Source organism: Kogia breviceps, chromosome 18 (genome assembly GCF_026419965.1).
Source record: "Kogia breviceps isolate mKogBre1 chromosome 18, mKogBre1 haplotype 1, whole genome shotgun sequence".
Taxonomy (NCBI): Eukaryota; Metazoa; Chordata; class Mammalia; order Artiodactyla; family Physeteridae; genus Kogia; species Kogia breviceps.
The window spans coordinates 50,824,574-50,838,804 of NC_081327.1; positions in this window are offsets into that span (position 1 = coordinate 50,824,574).

The following is a 14,231-nucleotide window of genomic DNA, read 5'->3' on the forward strand; positions in this document are numbered from 1 at the left end:
TTTGATTTTTCTCTCTTTATAAATAAGAATTAAGGTAACTTTCCTAACATCACACAGCTAATGAGAAATGAAACCAGGACACAAACCCAACATTGCATTTATTTTAGTCCCACACTAATCCTATCGCTATACCATGTTTTGTCCCAAATAGTTATTCAACAGATATTTATTGAGCACTTATTATGTACCAGGCACATACTAGATATTGGAGACAGACTGGTGAACTAGGCTGACCCAAACCCCTTCGTGAATCTTAAAGTGGAGGAAACAAAATAAATAGGCAAGGAAATGCTAAACACGTCCATAAACAGTTATTTCAGCAGTGGATAATCTCTTAGAGCAACAGCAAACGGTGGAGGGCTACTTTTATCAGGATGGTCAGGAAAGGCATCTCTGAAGCGGTGACATTTAAGCTAAGACCTGAAAGTTAAGAAGCTTGTGAGGCAAAGCACCAGGAGGAAAAGTCATTTTTTAAAATCTTCTATGAAAGACAACAAAATGGCGAGCGTTTCTATGGTAATTTTTAATTCCCCAGGCATATCTGCATGCATTCTTGTACTTCACTGAGACAAGCCTTTGGAAAGTGTTCCACTTTAGGGTCCTTTCCACAAAATGTGTCCTGTTATTTGGTCACAGTCCCCATCACCATTCTGTTATATTGGTTAATAATTACAGGTCATCAGCAGGGCTGACATAAAGGTCAACCACCTCTGAGAAAACAAAAATCCTCCAATTAGCTAAGAATCAGTGAAGAGCATGCCTGTTGGAGTAGCAAAGAAATCAAAGGAAAAGGTTGCCAACAATCATCCAAAAAGCAACTGGTTGCTCTTTAGGGAAAGCCCAAGTTGGCCTGCTTAATGAGCCTCGAAACTCTGAGCAAACAAATTCAGAGTCCACAGTAGAGGCAAACACAGGGCAACAAAGAGGGGACCATTAAACACACAGATTGGATATGACCCTCTCTCCACTGTGAAGGAGCTTGGCAACCCCGGTGAACCATCCTGGGGAGATACAGTCAGGATGGTCTGGGATACAGCATCTCCCGGAGGAGAGCTGCCCAAACCTCCCTTCTTATTCTTTCCCCATTCAATGCGCAAATCTCTCATCCTTCACCCCACACTGGACCACCAGCACAGTTTCACTAAGAAGACTCAGAGATTGCCAGTGTATGAGATGTGAGCTGCCACTATTACCAGGGTAGGGATTGCTAATCCATCCATCATGGCATCCTTTTCTCTGAACCTGCAGGCAACCTCAGAATCCCTCTTGATACAAATCTAGAGGCAGCTACTATCACGTACTAAGAATTCAGACACAATAAGAAGTCTATGTGGCATTCCTGAATTCTAAACCATTTTAATATCACCATCTCGAAGGTCGAATAACCACGTAGCGCTCTACATGGGCTGATGCATCTGAGATTATCCGGTATAGTAGGAACTGCCATTCAGTGAGCTGACTTCACACCAGAGTGCTCTGTGAATTCTCTATGGACTCTGTACTAATTCACCCCCATGCAACTCCAGGAGGTAGGAGATAATATTGTCCCCCTTTTACAGATGAGGGAAGCAAGGCTCAAAGAAGTTAAAGTAACTGACAAAGACACGAAGCTGGTAAGAGACTGACCTAGAACACAAACCTGGATTTTGACTTAGGGCACTTTCTTTTTTTTTTGCGGTACGCAGGACTCTCACTGCTGTGGCCTCTCCCATCGCGGAGCACAGGCTCCGGACACACAGGCCCAGCGGCCATGGCTCACGGGCCCAGTCGCTCCGCGGCATGTGGGATCCTCCCGGACTGGGGCACGAACCCGCGTCCCCTGCGTCGGCAGGCGGACTCTCAATCACTGCGCCACCAGGGAAGCCCAGGGCACTTTTGAGTATACGACATCACAGTTAATTTTTTTAAGTGAACAACATGGTGCATGTCAGAATGAAAATTTCTTCAGGTTCTACCAAACATGGACCAAACACCAGTAACTAGCCCTCCAGGAGACACATTCGCATTTCCAAACTCACAGCAGCAACGAGATCCCCCAACAACTATTGAGGTGGCTATCGGGGCTCCTGAGAGGGAAAGGCACTTTAAAAAAACCTCCAAGCTAATGAGCTGGGATTTGATCTCAGGCCTTCTAAGACCAAATTAGGTCTTAACACTGAGGTACCGCCGAGTATATCCTTTCATGCCTTTATTCAAACTACAAATGTTTCTTGTGCTGGGCAAGGGGGTGGCAATGACAAACAGCATCCCTCATGTCCATGGAGCTTACAAACTAATAGGGGCTACAGACATAAACAAGCACATAGAAAATCACTTATTTACGGTTGTCAGCTCTCAGGAGCCCAAGAGAAGGAAACAATGGACAGCTCTATTTTGAATGCGGGTGGAGGGAGGTCAGCCTGAAAGGACAGGTGGGTTAAGCATCTCAGGGGACTCCTTGGCTGCCAAGGTTCCTGGAAGTTAATGAGGCACAATATTGCTGCAGGAGGTTGTTGAAAAGAAAGGATGAATCAGGAAGGAGATAGAGACATTCTTGGTTCCCAGTTTGGCCAGGAACTTGCCCTGGAACCTGGGACACTGGAGGTGGTGGCTGCTGAACCATCCATTCCGTGTGTCCCACTCAGTTGCTTCTTGGACAAGAGAAAGAACCCCCTCCAAGATAACTATGGCAGAGCAGAGATCTGGGCACCCCAGCCTTGGCTTTTATTCTGTCCCCTGTGCATTAGGTAAACACATTCACTGCCAGATTTTCCCAGTAGTACATCAGACAGAAGCTGTCATCTGAGGCAACAGGTAAACTGAAAACAGGTAGAGACCCATAGAACTTAAAACTCAATGCAAACAATAGCAATTTTACTGGAGTCCATGGATTACTGAAGCCCTAAGAAACACTCTCCTAGAAAAAAATTAATTTTAGGAATACTTTGTTCTTTATCCCAAGATGGGAGGCTTACAACAGAAGGCTTCTGCAGGTTTCCCTTCTTCAGAGCTGGTTGGGCCACATAACTAGATTTCAGCATTTTCTATTTCACAACTAGAAAGCAAGTATTTGAGAAAAGAGGTGGTCATAGACCCAAGTAAATTTGACTGATAAATCATTGAAGAGTAAGAAACCCCAAATGTCAACCTTTTCCGGTTTCCTCAATGCATATGCCCTAGATTTATTTGAACAGTCTCACTTTCTTACAATAATAAATTAATATACAAAATGTATAGGTATATATAATTTTTAATTGAATTAATGAGGGAAATCTGCCCTTTTGTCCATGCTGACATAAGCAGTACTGGACTTCCTATACAGCCATGCACAACTAGAAAATGAGAGAGGATACATGAAATGGCTGGTTTCAGACACTGAACAACAATCATCACAGGACTTTAAACCTTGTGAGAGACAAGAAATAAATGAGGTAAGCACTACAATTACCCTAGGCTTTCTGCCTGGAGGCACTTCCTGGACTACAGCACAGGACAAGGGAACTGTAACAAAGTGTGGCAGGTATCACTGAGTTGAGGAAACAGAGACAGAGTTCAGGAAGGTGGGGAATCTTCAAGGCGAAGTACAGGAGGGTACTTATGACCAGGACATCTTGCCTTTTTAAGCTTCTGGTGCTTCATCTCTAGAATGTGAATATTTATGATTAATCCACATTGAAAGAGTTGAAAGACATCAGTGACAGCGATCATTTCCTGAAAATTTATGATGTACCAGTTATTGTCCAAAACCTTTATGTTTAATTTTCACAAAACCCCCCAAGGCAGGTATTATCACTGCCTCCTGTGACAGGTGAAGGCCCAGAGAGGAGTGATGTGCCGGGCAGCCTCTAAGATGGCACCCATGATCCCGCCTGCTGGTAGTCACTCTTGTGGGATCTTTCCCCTTGACTACGGGCTGAACCTACTAGCACTTCTGAGATTAATTTATAAAAACATGATGGCTTCCATCTTGGATGTCCATCTCACTCCCCTGGGCTGCCCCACACACTCCCATGTGGCAGCCAATAGCCAAGGGGGAACTGAGACGCACATGCCCACAGCCTGTGAGAAAAATGAATCCTTCCAACAACCACACGAGTGAACTTGGATGTGGATCGTCCCCCAGTTGAGCCTTCAGATGAGATCACAGGCCTGGCTGACAGCTGAAACAGGGGACTCAGCTAAGCTGCACTCAGATTTTTGACCTACAGAAACTGTGAGATAATTAATGTTTGTTCTGTTAGTCACTAAGTTTGGGGGTAATTTGTTATGCAGCAATAGAGAGCTAAGACTTCAAAAGTCACTTAATGTTGGGTGCTCCCCTGGTGGCGCAGTGGTTGAGAGTCCACCTGCCGATGTAGGTGACGCGGGTTCGTGCCCCGGTCCGGGAAGATCCCACGTGCCGCGGGGCGGCTGGGCCCGTGAGCCATGGCTGCTGGGCCTGCGCATCCAGAGCCTGTGCTCCACAACGGGAGAGGCCACAGCAGTGAGAGGCCCGTGTACCGCGAAAAAAAAAAAAAAGTTACTTAATGTTAAATAACTTTCCCAAAGCCACAATAGTATAAGTAAACGAATATAAAATAGCAACCAATACAAATTAGGCCCTCAGTAAAGGGTAATGATTGTGATGAGGAGGAGGAGAAGGAAGAGGAGGACAACTGGTGATCTAAATAAATAAGACAAAAAATACTGTATCAAAACTATGGCCAAAAGGGCTTTCTGGATGAACTTTCCAAAATGCATCCTTCTTCTTAAGAAAAAGGAAGAAAGTCAAAGTCTGCTTTCTCCACCTTCCTCTGGATGCAAAGAAGTTCAGCACAAAGAAGCACAAGCCGACTCCTACTAGACAGGTTGGAACTGCCTAACAGTGTTCATATCTCACCAGAGAGGGTCCTGGTGCTGGGATGAAGTAAATATGCACACCAGAGGGAATCTAAACTCCAATCGCTGGGCTTTTTAAAAGCTCGTATTTGTATATTTGATGTGCAACCTAATTAGACCAGAGCATCTTTAATTAAGTGTGTCGGCCCCAGTGGAAGCCACAGAGTTCAATGCTAATAAAGCTGATAAAGGTTTTTGTTTCCCAGACTTCTTTTATTTAATGCCTCAACCATGTTAAGCCAATCTGTAACATATGGGCAGTTCTCCCACTATGGATTTATCATTTGGGTGTTTCTTTCTGTGAATTAACGCAATCAAACTCCTGCCAGTGTTAATTATTTTTCTCCAAGAAGCAAATCCCAGAATTTAGCAATAACCAGCTGCGATTTACTGCTGGCAGTGCGGCGGAAATGATGGACTCGTGCTGTCTGCCACCGCCACAGGCAGAGATAGGCTTCTGTGCTCTGGGGCTGACCTTGGCTTTCAGTGCTTCCAGACACAGGCAACATTCTTGGCACTTGCCAGCCTCACCACCCCTCTAGGAGCATAAATCTTGTGGTTTGCAATAAGCTGCCCTTGTAGAAGTTTTGCTGGTCACTAGAAGACTACCTGCCTAGCAGACTGTCACAGGCAGTGGACTGCATGTACCGTCTGCCAGGACTCCTCTGTCGGGTGTCGCTGACAGAACAAAACTCCCCAAGACAAAAGCCCTGGCCAGTGCGCCTTTCTAGTGCTCTTCCCTGTAGCTGGAGTGCTTTTCCCCACATTGGCCCATAACTAGTAATCATTCATCCTCCAGGTGCTGGCTGAAATGCCACTTCTCTCTGTCCACTCCATTTAACAGAGTTCTCAGCCACAATGAAATCCTCTCTCAGCTTCCTACTACATTCAAAGTCCTAAGCATAGGATCACAATTACCTACTTTACTTATTCATTTGTTTACTTATTTATCACGTGCCCCCCTCCCATAGAATATTAGCTCCTCAAGATGAGGTCATGCAGCCTTATTCAGGGTTATATCCCCAGCTCCCAGCACATCATGGGAGATAGAGTAGGTGCTTAGCCAATAGCCAAGTCATGAAAAGATAACGAAATCTCAAAGGGATGGCTGGGTGTCTTTTCTACCCAAGTCCTGGTCTGTATCAGAAATACTACAGATTCCAAATAACTTCCAAGAGGGTTTTTTTGATGATTGATTGGGAGAGTCACCCTGCTGCCCATAATGAGACAAAAGAAAGGTCAATAATAAGAAAGAATAGGTAGCCATACTTGGTTAAATGGCAAAGTAGATCAGAATTTAGAATGAGCAAATTGGGATTTGATTCTGGCTGTGTGGCCTCAAGTAAGTCATTCACCCTCTCTGAATTTCTGTTTCCTTATTTAAAGAATGAACCCAACCATCACCAAAGAGGTATGCAAGAGTAATTGGAACATGTAACCATTCAACAAATGTTCTTTGAATCTGAATTGGAGGAAAATCAATCTCAGGAGAGGAAAGGGTGTTGTCCTTGAAGATATCCAGATTTAATAGTAAATAAACACCCAATTGAATTATTAAATTTGTGGTGTAGGCCCATGTGATTTTATGAAACGTGGAGAGTCCACAGACCAATCCTCAACACGTTGAAGTTACTTCACCATAGCTTCAGGTGACGTTGCATAAAGAAAGTTCCTAGTTCCTGAATATCTACTTAGAAAAGGAAATAAAAAGACTAGAATTCCTTCAGATTTCCCTTATCTCTTTTCCTCATTCCAGCATTGCTAAACTTCTCCCCTCAAGGCCATCATTTCCATATCTGTAAGGCTTACCATATCTGATTAAAGCAAACCCCAGGTGCCCTTAAAATAGACACCTAGAAATGTGGAGAAGAACTAGAGGAAATGCACAAAGGCGATTCTAGGGACTGTGGGTACCTGATCAGGGTTTGCTATCCTTGTTAATGATGACAATCTTTATCTCATCGGCAGGGGGACAACATGGAAAGCTTTTTAAATCAGTAAGTGGCATGATCATATTGACATTATAACAAATATTTTCTGAGCTCATCAGAACCAGGAAATACCCATCTCAGCTTTCTGTCTTAGGAACAGAAGTTCCAAATATTAGGGGTCATAATGTTTTTCACCATGAACTTTCCTATGTTGAGAAAAGAGGGATGATGAGATGCATGCTGGGCAGGGTTTAATCTCTGTCTGATGAAGTTAAAGTGTTACTCAGGAACTTGCCCGCCCTGAACAAAATCGTTAATAAGAACACTCATGCGTTCATCTGAACACATGATAGGTAAACCTTTTTATAATGGGCTCAGACACCAGCTCTGAAGACCTTACAAGCCTTATCATGATCCTTCCAGAGGCTGCCAATTTCCAAATTAAGCCTGATTAACAGCCAGCAGACAGCATTTAATATCCAGCATTTAATACCCATAATGAGGTTGACCCCATTCCACTTACCCCAAACTGGGAAGAGGAACCAAATGCTCTCTGAGAGCAGACAAACTTAGAGTGAATCAGAAAGAGTGAATATCTTCTCATTTCTATATTAGATTCCAGATGTAAGGAAAGTTGATCTTAATCTCTAAACTCAAGAGAAGTGACATTTACTAAGCACTATGTACATGTCAAAATCTCAGCAGAGCTTCATGGTGGCAGTGAATCATTGAAGAATTTTAGAAATATATATATATAATCCATATAATAAATATGTTATGTACAGTGTACATCATACAATGGCTTCTGCTCTCAAAGCATGCATTCTATTGCAGGAGCCAGTCTGATGAACACAGCTAGTGGAAATAAACTGCTCCATGGAAACATCAGATACATCTAGAAAGGACCTGTGATCAGGATATTGGGAAATGGGTCCTTCGAAAACCTAAAGGGCCTCTTTGGACTGAAATCAGTCCCATGAGGCTGGTCACGGGTCCAAGGACTCGTGTAACGCCTAGAAAAGGTGTCATGTGGGGTGGAATTCACCCTGAAGTCATAAATGTACTCTGAGAACAAAGTTGAGGAAAGGAAGCTGAGAGAGCTGTTGCTTGTGGCAACCTTCAGTTACTTGAGGTCCCATTCTGAGATCCTGGGCTTCCCTGGTGGCGCAGTGGTTGAGAGTCCGCCTGCCAATGCAGGGGACACGGGTTCGTGCCCCGGTCCGGGAGGATCCCACATGCCGTGGAGCGGCTGGGCCCGTGAGCCATGGCCGCTGAGCCTGCGCGTCCGGAGCCTGTGCTCCACAATGGGAGAGGCCACAATGGTGAGAGGCCCGCGTACCACAAAAAAAAGAAAAAAAAAAGTTCACCATTCTGAGATCCTAGGCAGAGAGACGGTGGGTACATAAAGGGACCTAGTTAAACCAAAGAGCTAAGGCTGCTGTAAGAACTCAGAAAGCCAACCAGCCTGGCTTTGGGACTTAGTAACTGAGGGCACCTGAGGAGTGTGATTCCCAGTGAAAGCAAAACAGGCAAGAGGCTACCGACACAGTGACTGGAAGGGCAGCTGCCCCCATGAGCCGGGAGAAGGGACATCACACGGGGCTGTGGATGAAAATGTTCTCAGAAACCACTTGATCCAGCTGAGAGTGGTTTGGGAATGACTTTCTGGAGTCTTTATCAGTGGATTCGGAAAATCACATTTCTCCAACTATGCCCTGTAAAACCAACAAAAATGGACACCAAGGGAATCAGGAGACCCTAAGCTCATGCTCCCTCCCTGCCATGAATGAGCTGTGTGACCATGCGTGATTCAAGTCTCCTCTCTGAGCCTTGGCTTACCCACCTATTAAATGAAGGATGTGGAATAACAGAAATGATAGTTTTATGACAACAGCATCTAATAAGCACCTAATAAGTTCCAAGCCCTGTACAGGGTAATAATATATCTATATATATATATTTTTAAACTATTTTCATATAATATATACTTCATAAATAACCCCATGAGGTATGAATGTGTCCTTATTATCAGAAGGGTTAATAATCTTTCTCTAGGTTGCAAACCTATAAGTGGTATTGGTGGGACTCAAAGCAAGGGTATCCAAAGGCAATATCCTACAACCTTCAAACCATACAACATTACCATGAGGACTAGTAAATAAATAAAAATTTTAAATCATGTGTATGAAACCCTGATGCACTCTAAACATTCAGGAATATTATTACTTTTTTAAATAATGGAAAAGCAAACAGAGCTATTGTATCACAATTTTACATAACATTGGGCTGTTTTTCTTCCTTCTCCTAGCATCTTCCATTCTGCATTCTGGCAATATTTATCCAATGTTCAAAGTTCAAATAGAAAGATCCATCCACTTCGCAAATGCACTTGTGATTATTTTTCTATTATTCCATATGCTGTGCTCTCATAAAGACATCTTCAATACATCTTTTCCTGGCATCTGTGTCCTGGTTCATCTTCTCCCCACACCCTGTCTGCTCTGAACCTTATAATGAAACCAAAGGTTAAATGTTTGTAGATTCACTCAATACCCACAATGTTAAAACAATTGGATGGGAAATAATCTCATCTCAACATGCTGGGGGAGATGTGCTAGATGCCCATTTGAGTTAATGGGAGTTATAGCCAAAATCAAGGTGAAGGCTCCGTTCCCAAGGGCACAAAGGCAAAGAGAAGAAAAGGGAAAGTTTAAATTGGAAAAACTCTGCAGCTGCATAAAGGACTCTAGGAATCGAGGTCTAGACTTTGTGAAAAGCACGTATCTTTGAGATCTGGCCTCTAGTCCTGCACTGAGACAGAAGTGGGACTAGCTCTTCCATTTAGTAGCTGTATAACCTTGAGAAAGTGATGAACTTCAATTAGACCTCAGTTTATTCATCTTTTAGAAAGAGTATAACAGAGGTTTATAACTCATCTAGTTGTGATGGATTATATGGGAGGCTAAATGATATGATGCACACAGAACGCATTATACAAAATAAATAAAAGTGACCTAGGGCTATCAGTATTATTATTTGCACTATCATTGTCATCACAATTAACAACAACTTTATCACTTTTGCAGAATGGAGAATGTCTTAGATACTTTTTTCTCAAGTCAAATGGTTTCCAAGAGCAAATTGCTAGGACCATGATGACCCCACCTAGATCAGACCCCACAAGCTGTCACAGAGTGAGTACTCTTTCCTCTTACACACAGTCTCAGTTCATCCTCCCAAATGCTCTGAAACACAGACGTCATTTCCATTTCACAGCTGGTAGAAACAGAGGCTCAGAGAAGGTAAGCTGTGTTAAAGAGGACATTTGTCTTGTCTGATAAACAAGGGTCAGGGTCAAGATTTTTACAAACTTTTACCCAGGCTAAATCCATGACCACGTATCCATGTCTTCCCTGCACTTTTCCATTTGTCCCTGCACCATCACCATAATCGACACATTTGATCACAGTGTCGATCATAAATATGGAGGCATGACCCTACAAATGTGGATTTTACACCCAGTCAGTTCAGAACTCATGTGTCCCTTGGGCTTTCATATGGGATATTGAGGGCCCTTGATAGGTACAAGCCAACCATCATTTGAGACCCCCAGCCGAATCAACACCTCCTGAGTAGCGCCACAGACATTCCTCTGAACCACAAATTCAGCATCAACACTTAAGATGCAAAGAAAAACCATAGGGAAGGAAAAAAGTTCCATCTCTTTTAAAAGACACCCCAATCACAACAGGAGAATATAAAATAGATTCTAAGATGACCAAGGACACCCAGATATATCTGAAAATGGGAAGGTAGCTATGAAAGCAAGGTACTAGGGAAACCTGGGGAAAAGACACAGATATATGCAGCATTGAAATGCACACTGACCTCAGACCCTACTTGTTAGGGAGGGTCCCTAGGAAGTTTCACTCTAATTCTGTTTAAATAACCCCTTTCTATGCTTCCTTGGGACAAATCACTCAAGACTTGAGGGCAAACCCTCCCTGCCCTTGTAGAGTGGCGTGGACAGTTGTTCCCTTGGTCCTTTTGTTGTGGGTCTCCCATGGGGATTCCTCATTAGGGGAGAATTCCTCATCTCTGGGGCATCAGATATAAGAGGGAAGCAGATAGTAAGCCTTGGAGTTTAAAATAAAAATAATAAAAATGTCCAAACAACCATAAGAACACAACCTAGCAGGCCCAGGGCCTGTGGATAATCAAATGACAGACATCATTTGGACAGGAGGGGCTAGACACCTGCCGTCCAGGACGGCTTCCCTCCCTCCTCTGTCACCTGCCTCCCTCTCTCACCTCCATTGTTCATGGATGGGTTGTCTCTGGTTTGAAACATCACCCAAGATACACAGCATTTCACTGGAGTTGAATTTGGGTAAACAGAAACCTCAGTTATAAATGAAGAGCCAAATTACATCAAAAATGGAATTTTGGACCCTTGGGGTCAGAGACATTCTCTTCCCATGTCAGTTTGAGTCTTAGATTTCAAATCTGTGTTTTGAGTAAAGTACCATTCATACTTTAACTCATTTCATCCTCACTACAACACTTTGGGGCAGGTATTACCATTTCCAGCACACAGGTGAGGAACCTGAGACAGGGGGAGTTAAATGAAAGAACTCAAGGCCAGACATTGCTTAAATAACAGAGTTGGGATTCAAATCCAGGTCTCCTAATTTCAAATCCAAGGCTCTTTGTACCACCCATTACACTTCCGCTGTATATTACTGCCAAGATATGTCCTGTCCCAAACACTAGGACAAGCTCTCATTTTCATATGTCATGATGGGCTTCACTTTGCTTTATCTCAGTTTCTCTGGCTTCCTCTCTTCTATTCCCAGAAACATTCAACCTAAAAATGAAGGCGACCTTCCCTTAAATTCTCTAGTGGAAGAAAAAGAAACAGTTTTCTGTTTTTTTCTTGGATTCACTGATAAGAGTGGAGACACGGCACAGCCTCGGATCTCAGCAGCTATTGTCCTCTGTATGTTTTATTCTTTCACATACACCTTAATTTGCCTGGGAGAGAAACAGATATCTGATATGACAGGTGTATGTTTTTTTTTTTTTCCTGGAGATCTGACTGTTCATTTTTTTCCTTGGAAGGGCCAGAGTGTCTTTCAAAAGTTTCAGCCCTGGGTTTTTGAGAAACTTATCTGTGTGGCATGTCTGTCACTTTTCACAGTCCTCAAGCGAGTCTTGGCAATTTTCACATAATGGCATTTGTTGACAGGTTGTTAGGGCTGACAGTGAATATGTTTGAAAAACTGTCAAGCTGGTGAAAAAAAAATTAAAGAGGGAGCCTCCTTACATTTGAAACAGCATGTTAAACTATAAGTACATCCTCAAAATGCAGAGACCTCCACTTCTCATCAAGTTACATGCTCAACAGTGACAGCCTGAGAAGGTAGAATCCCTAAAAATTAATGTCATCTTGTCACTTCAAAGGTCATACAGCACATTACCACTAAACTCTATTTATCTGCATAAAATTGAGTTTGCCTTTAGTGCTGAATAACCGGTGAAGGGAAAGAGGAAGATCTGCAGATGCAGTCAGGGTGAAGCAAGGGGTTTAATTGGGCAGGCACAACTGCCCAGGGAGTTGGCAGGGAGCCCTGAGAAGCAGCCTTGCAACTCTAGTCACTTGAGCCACCCCTGTGGTTGATCTTGAATCAACATATTCTGGAATGAGTTAACTGATTAGCAGTGACTGAGGCAATGAATGGACAGGGTGGCAGTGGTAGTTACCCACCAGGTTGACAAGAGACAACTCACCATGTCCTGAAGGGTTCCATTTACTGGGCAGATCAGAAGTCCCAGAGAAAGACCAAGAGCCAAGTACTTGGCATTTTTCCATGACCATTAAGATGTGGTAATGACCAAATATGACTGTCAGATGCCCATTGGGGGTCATTATGTGCACAGCCCTCACCTAGACACCTTGTAAGAATGGGAGACACGTTAAGAGTGTGTGCTCACCCTGGAAGCCTGCAACCTGGCCAGGAACCCAAGGCAAGCACCTGAACCATGAAATCACAATATGACAGAATAATGAAACATGTACAGATTAAGAGAAGTGATGGTGTAGATGTCAAGGCTGCCTTCTCTTGGCTTGTTCAACTCCTGCTTGCTGAGCTCCACTTACCTACAGATTTATCCCTGAACTTCTGTAGAGAAAATCCTGGCATCAATCTCATTAGTTCTTCGGGTATGAAATTCATTGTATTTAGCCTGATGACTGTCAGCTGTGGCCATCACCAGGTATACCTAAACCCCAGCTATTCCTTATTTATTTAATAGTCTATGTACATGGGTGACTTAGAGCCCTCTGATATTCAATTTCCTCATATGAAAGATGAACTAAGGTTATCTTTATTGTTGAGCTGGCTTGAAGATCAAATTTGACATAACATTTGTATAAGCATCATGCTAAGTCCAGTAGATACCAGGTGCCCAAATGTTTTTGTTTGGAAGACACAGGTCTTCATATGCTAAGGAAACGGATGAAATCGAGGTGATAGAAGTTTCCACCAACTTTGCTTAGGGCTTCAAATTACTGTCTTTCCTTTAAAGCTAACCAATCTCCTTTTTAAGAACAAGATCTCTCTCTCTCTCTCTCTTAGGCACTAGCGTAGTTTATAGCCGGATCCATGAATAAACTTGTGCCCAAGCACACAGTTAAAACTGCTTTAATTCTCTGATTCAGAATGTGAGCACTTCCACTGGGGCCTCCCTCCCTCCAGAGGTTTAGATCTAAACAGTATCCTGGACTTTGCAAGCTCGGCAAGATGTAGAGTTCAATCAACCAAGAGCTCTGAGGGGCTGGCAGGGCATGACGCCTGAGGGGAAGGGCTGTTGTCTTCTCTCCACTCAGGGAAGAGTTTGTTGTACAGGAGAGTCAAGTCTGACTTTACAGTGCTGTCTGTGAGAGTACCCAGGAGGGTGGCAGAAAGTTGACAATGAAGGAGTCTACAGCTGGGACTTGCCTTCACAGCAAGAGGCCCTGGCTGGAGCAGGGGTCACAAAGGGAGGAGAATGAAAGCAAACCCCTCTGGAGACAGCTAACAACGCAGAGAAATAACAGCTTCCGTTTTACACATTTTTATTAACTATAAAAAATACACATGGGGCTTCCCTGGTGGCGCAGTGGTTGAGGGTCCGCCTGCCGGTGCAGGGAACGCGGGTTCATGTCCCGGTCCGGGAAGATCCCACATGCCGCGCAGCGGCTGGGCCCGTGAGCCGTGGCCGCTGACCCTGCGTGTCCGGAGCCTGTGCTCCGCAACAGGAGAGGCCAAAACAGTGAGAGGCCCGCGTACAGAAACAAAACAAAACAAAACAAAAAAACACCACAGAAAAGTGCACAAATTATAAATGTATCTCAAGGAATTTTTTACAAAGTGCCCATACTTTTTGTGACCAGATCAAGAA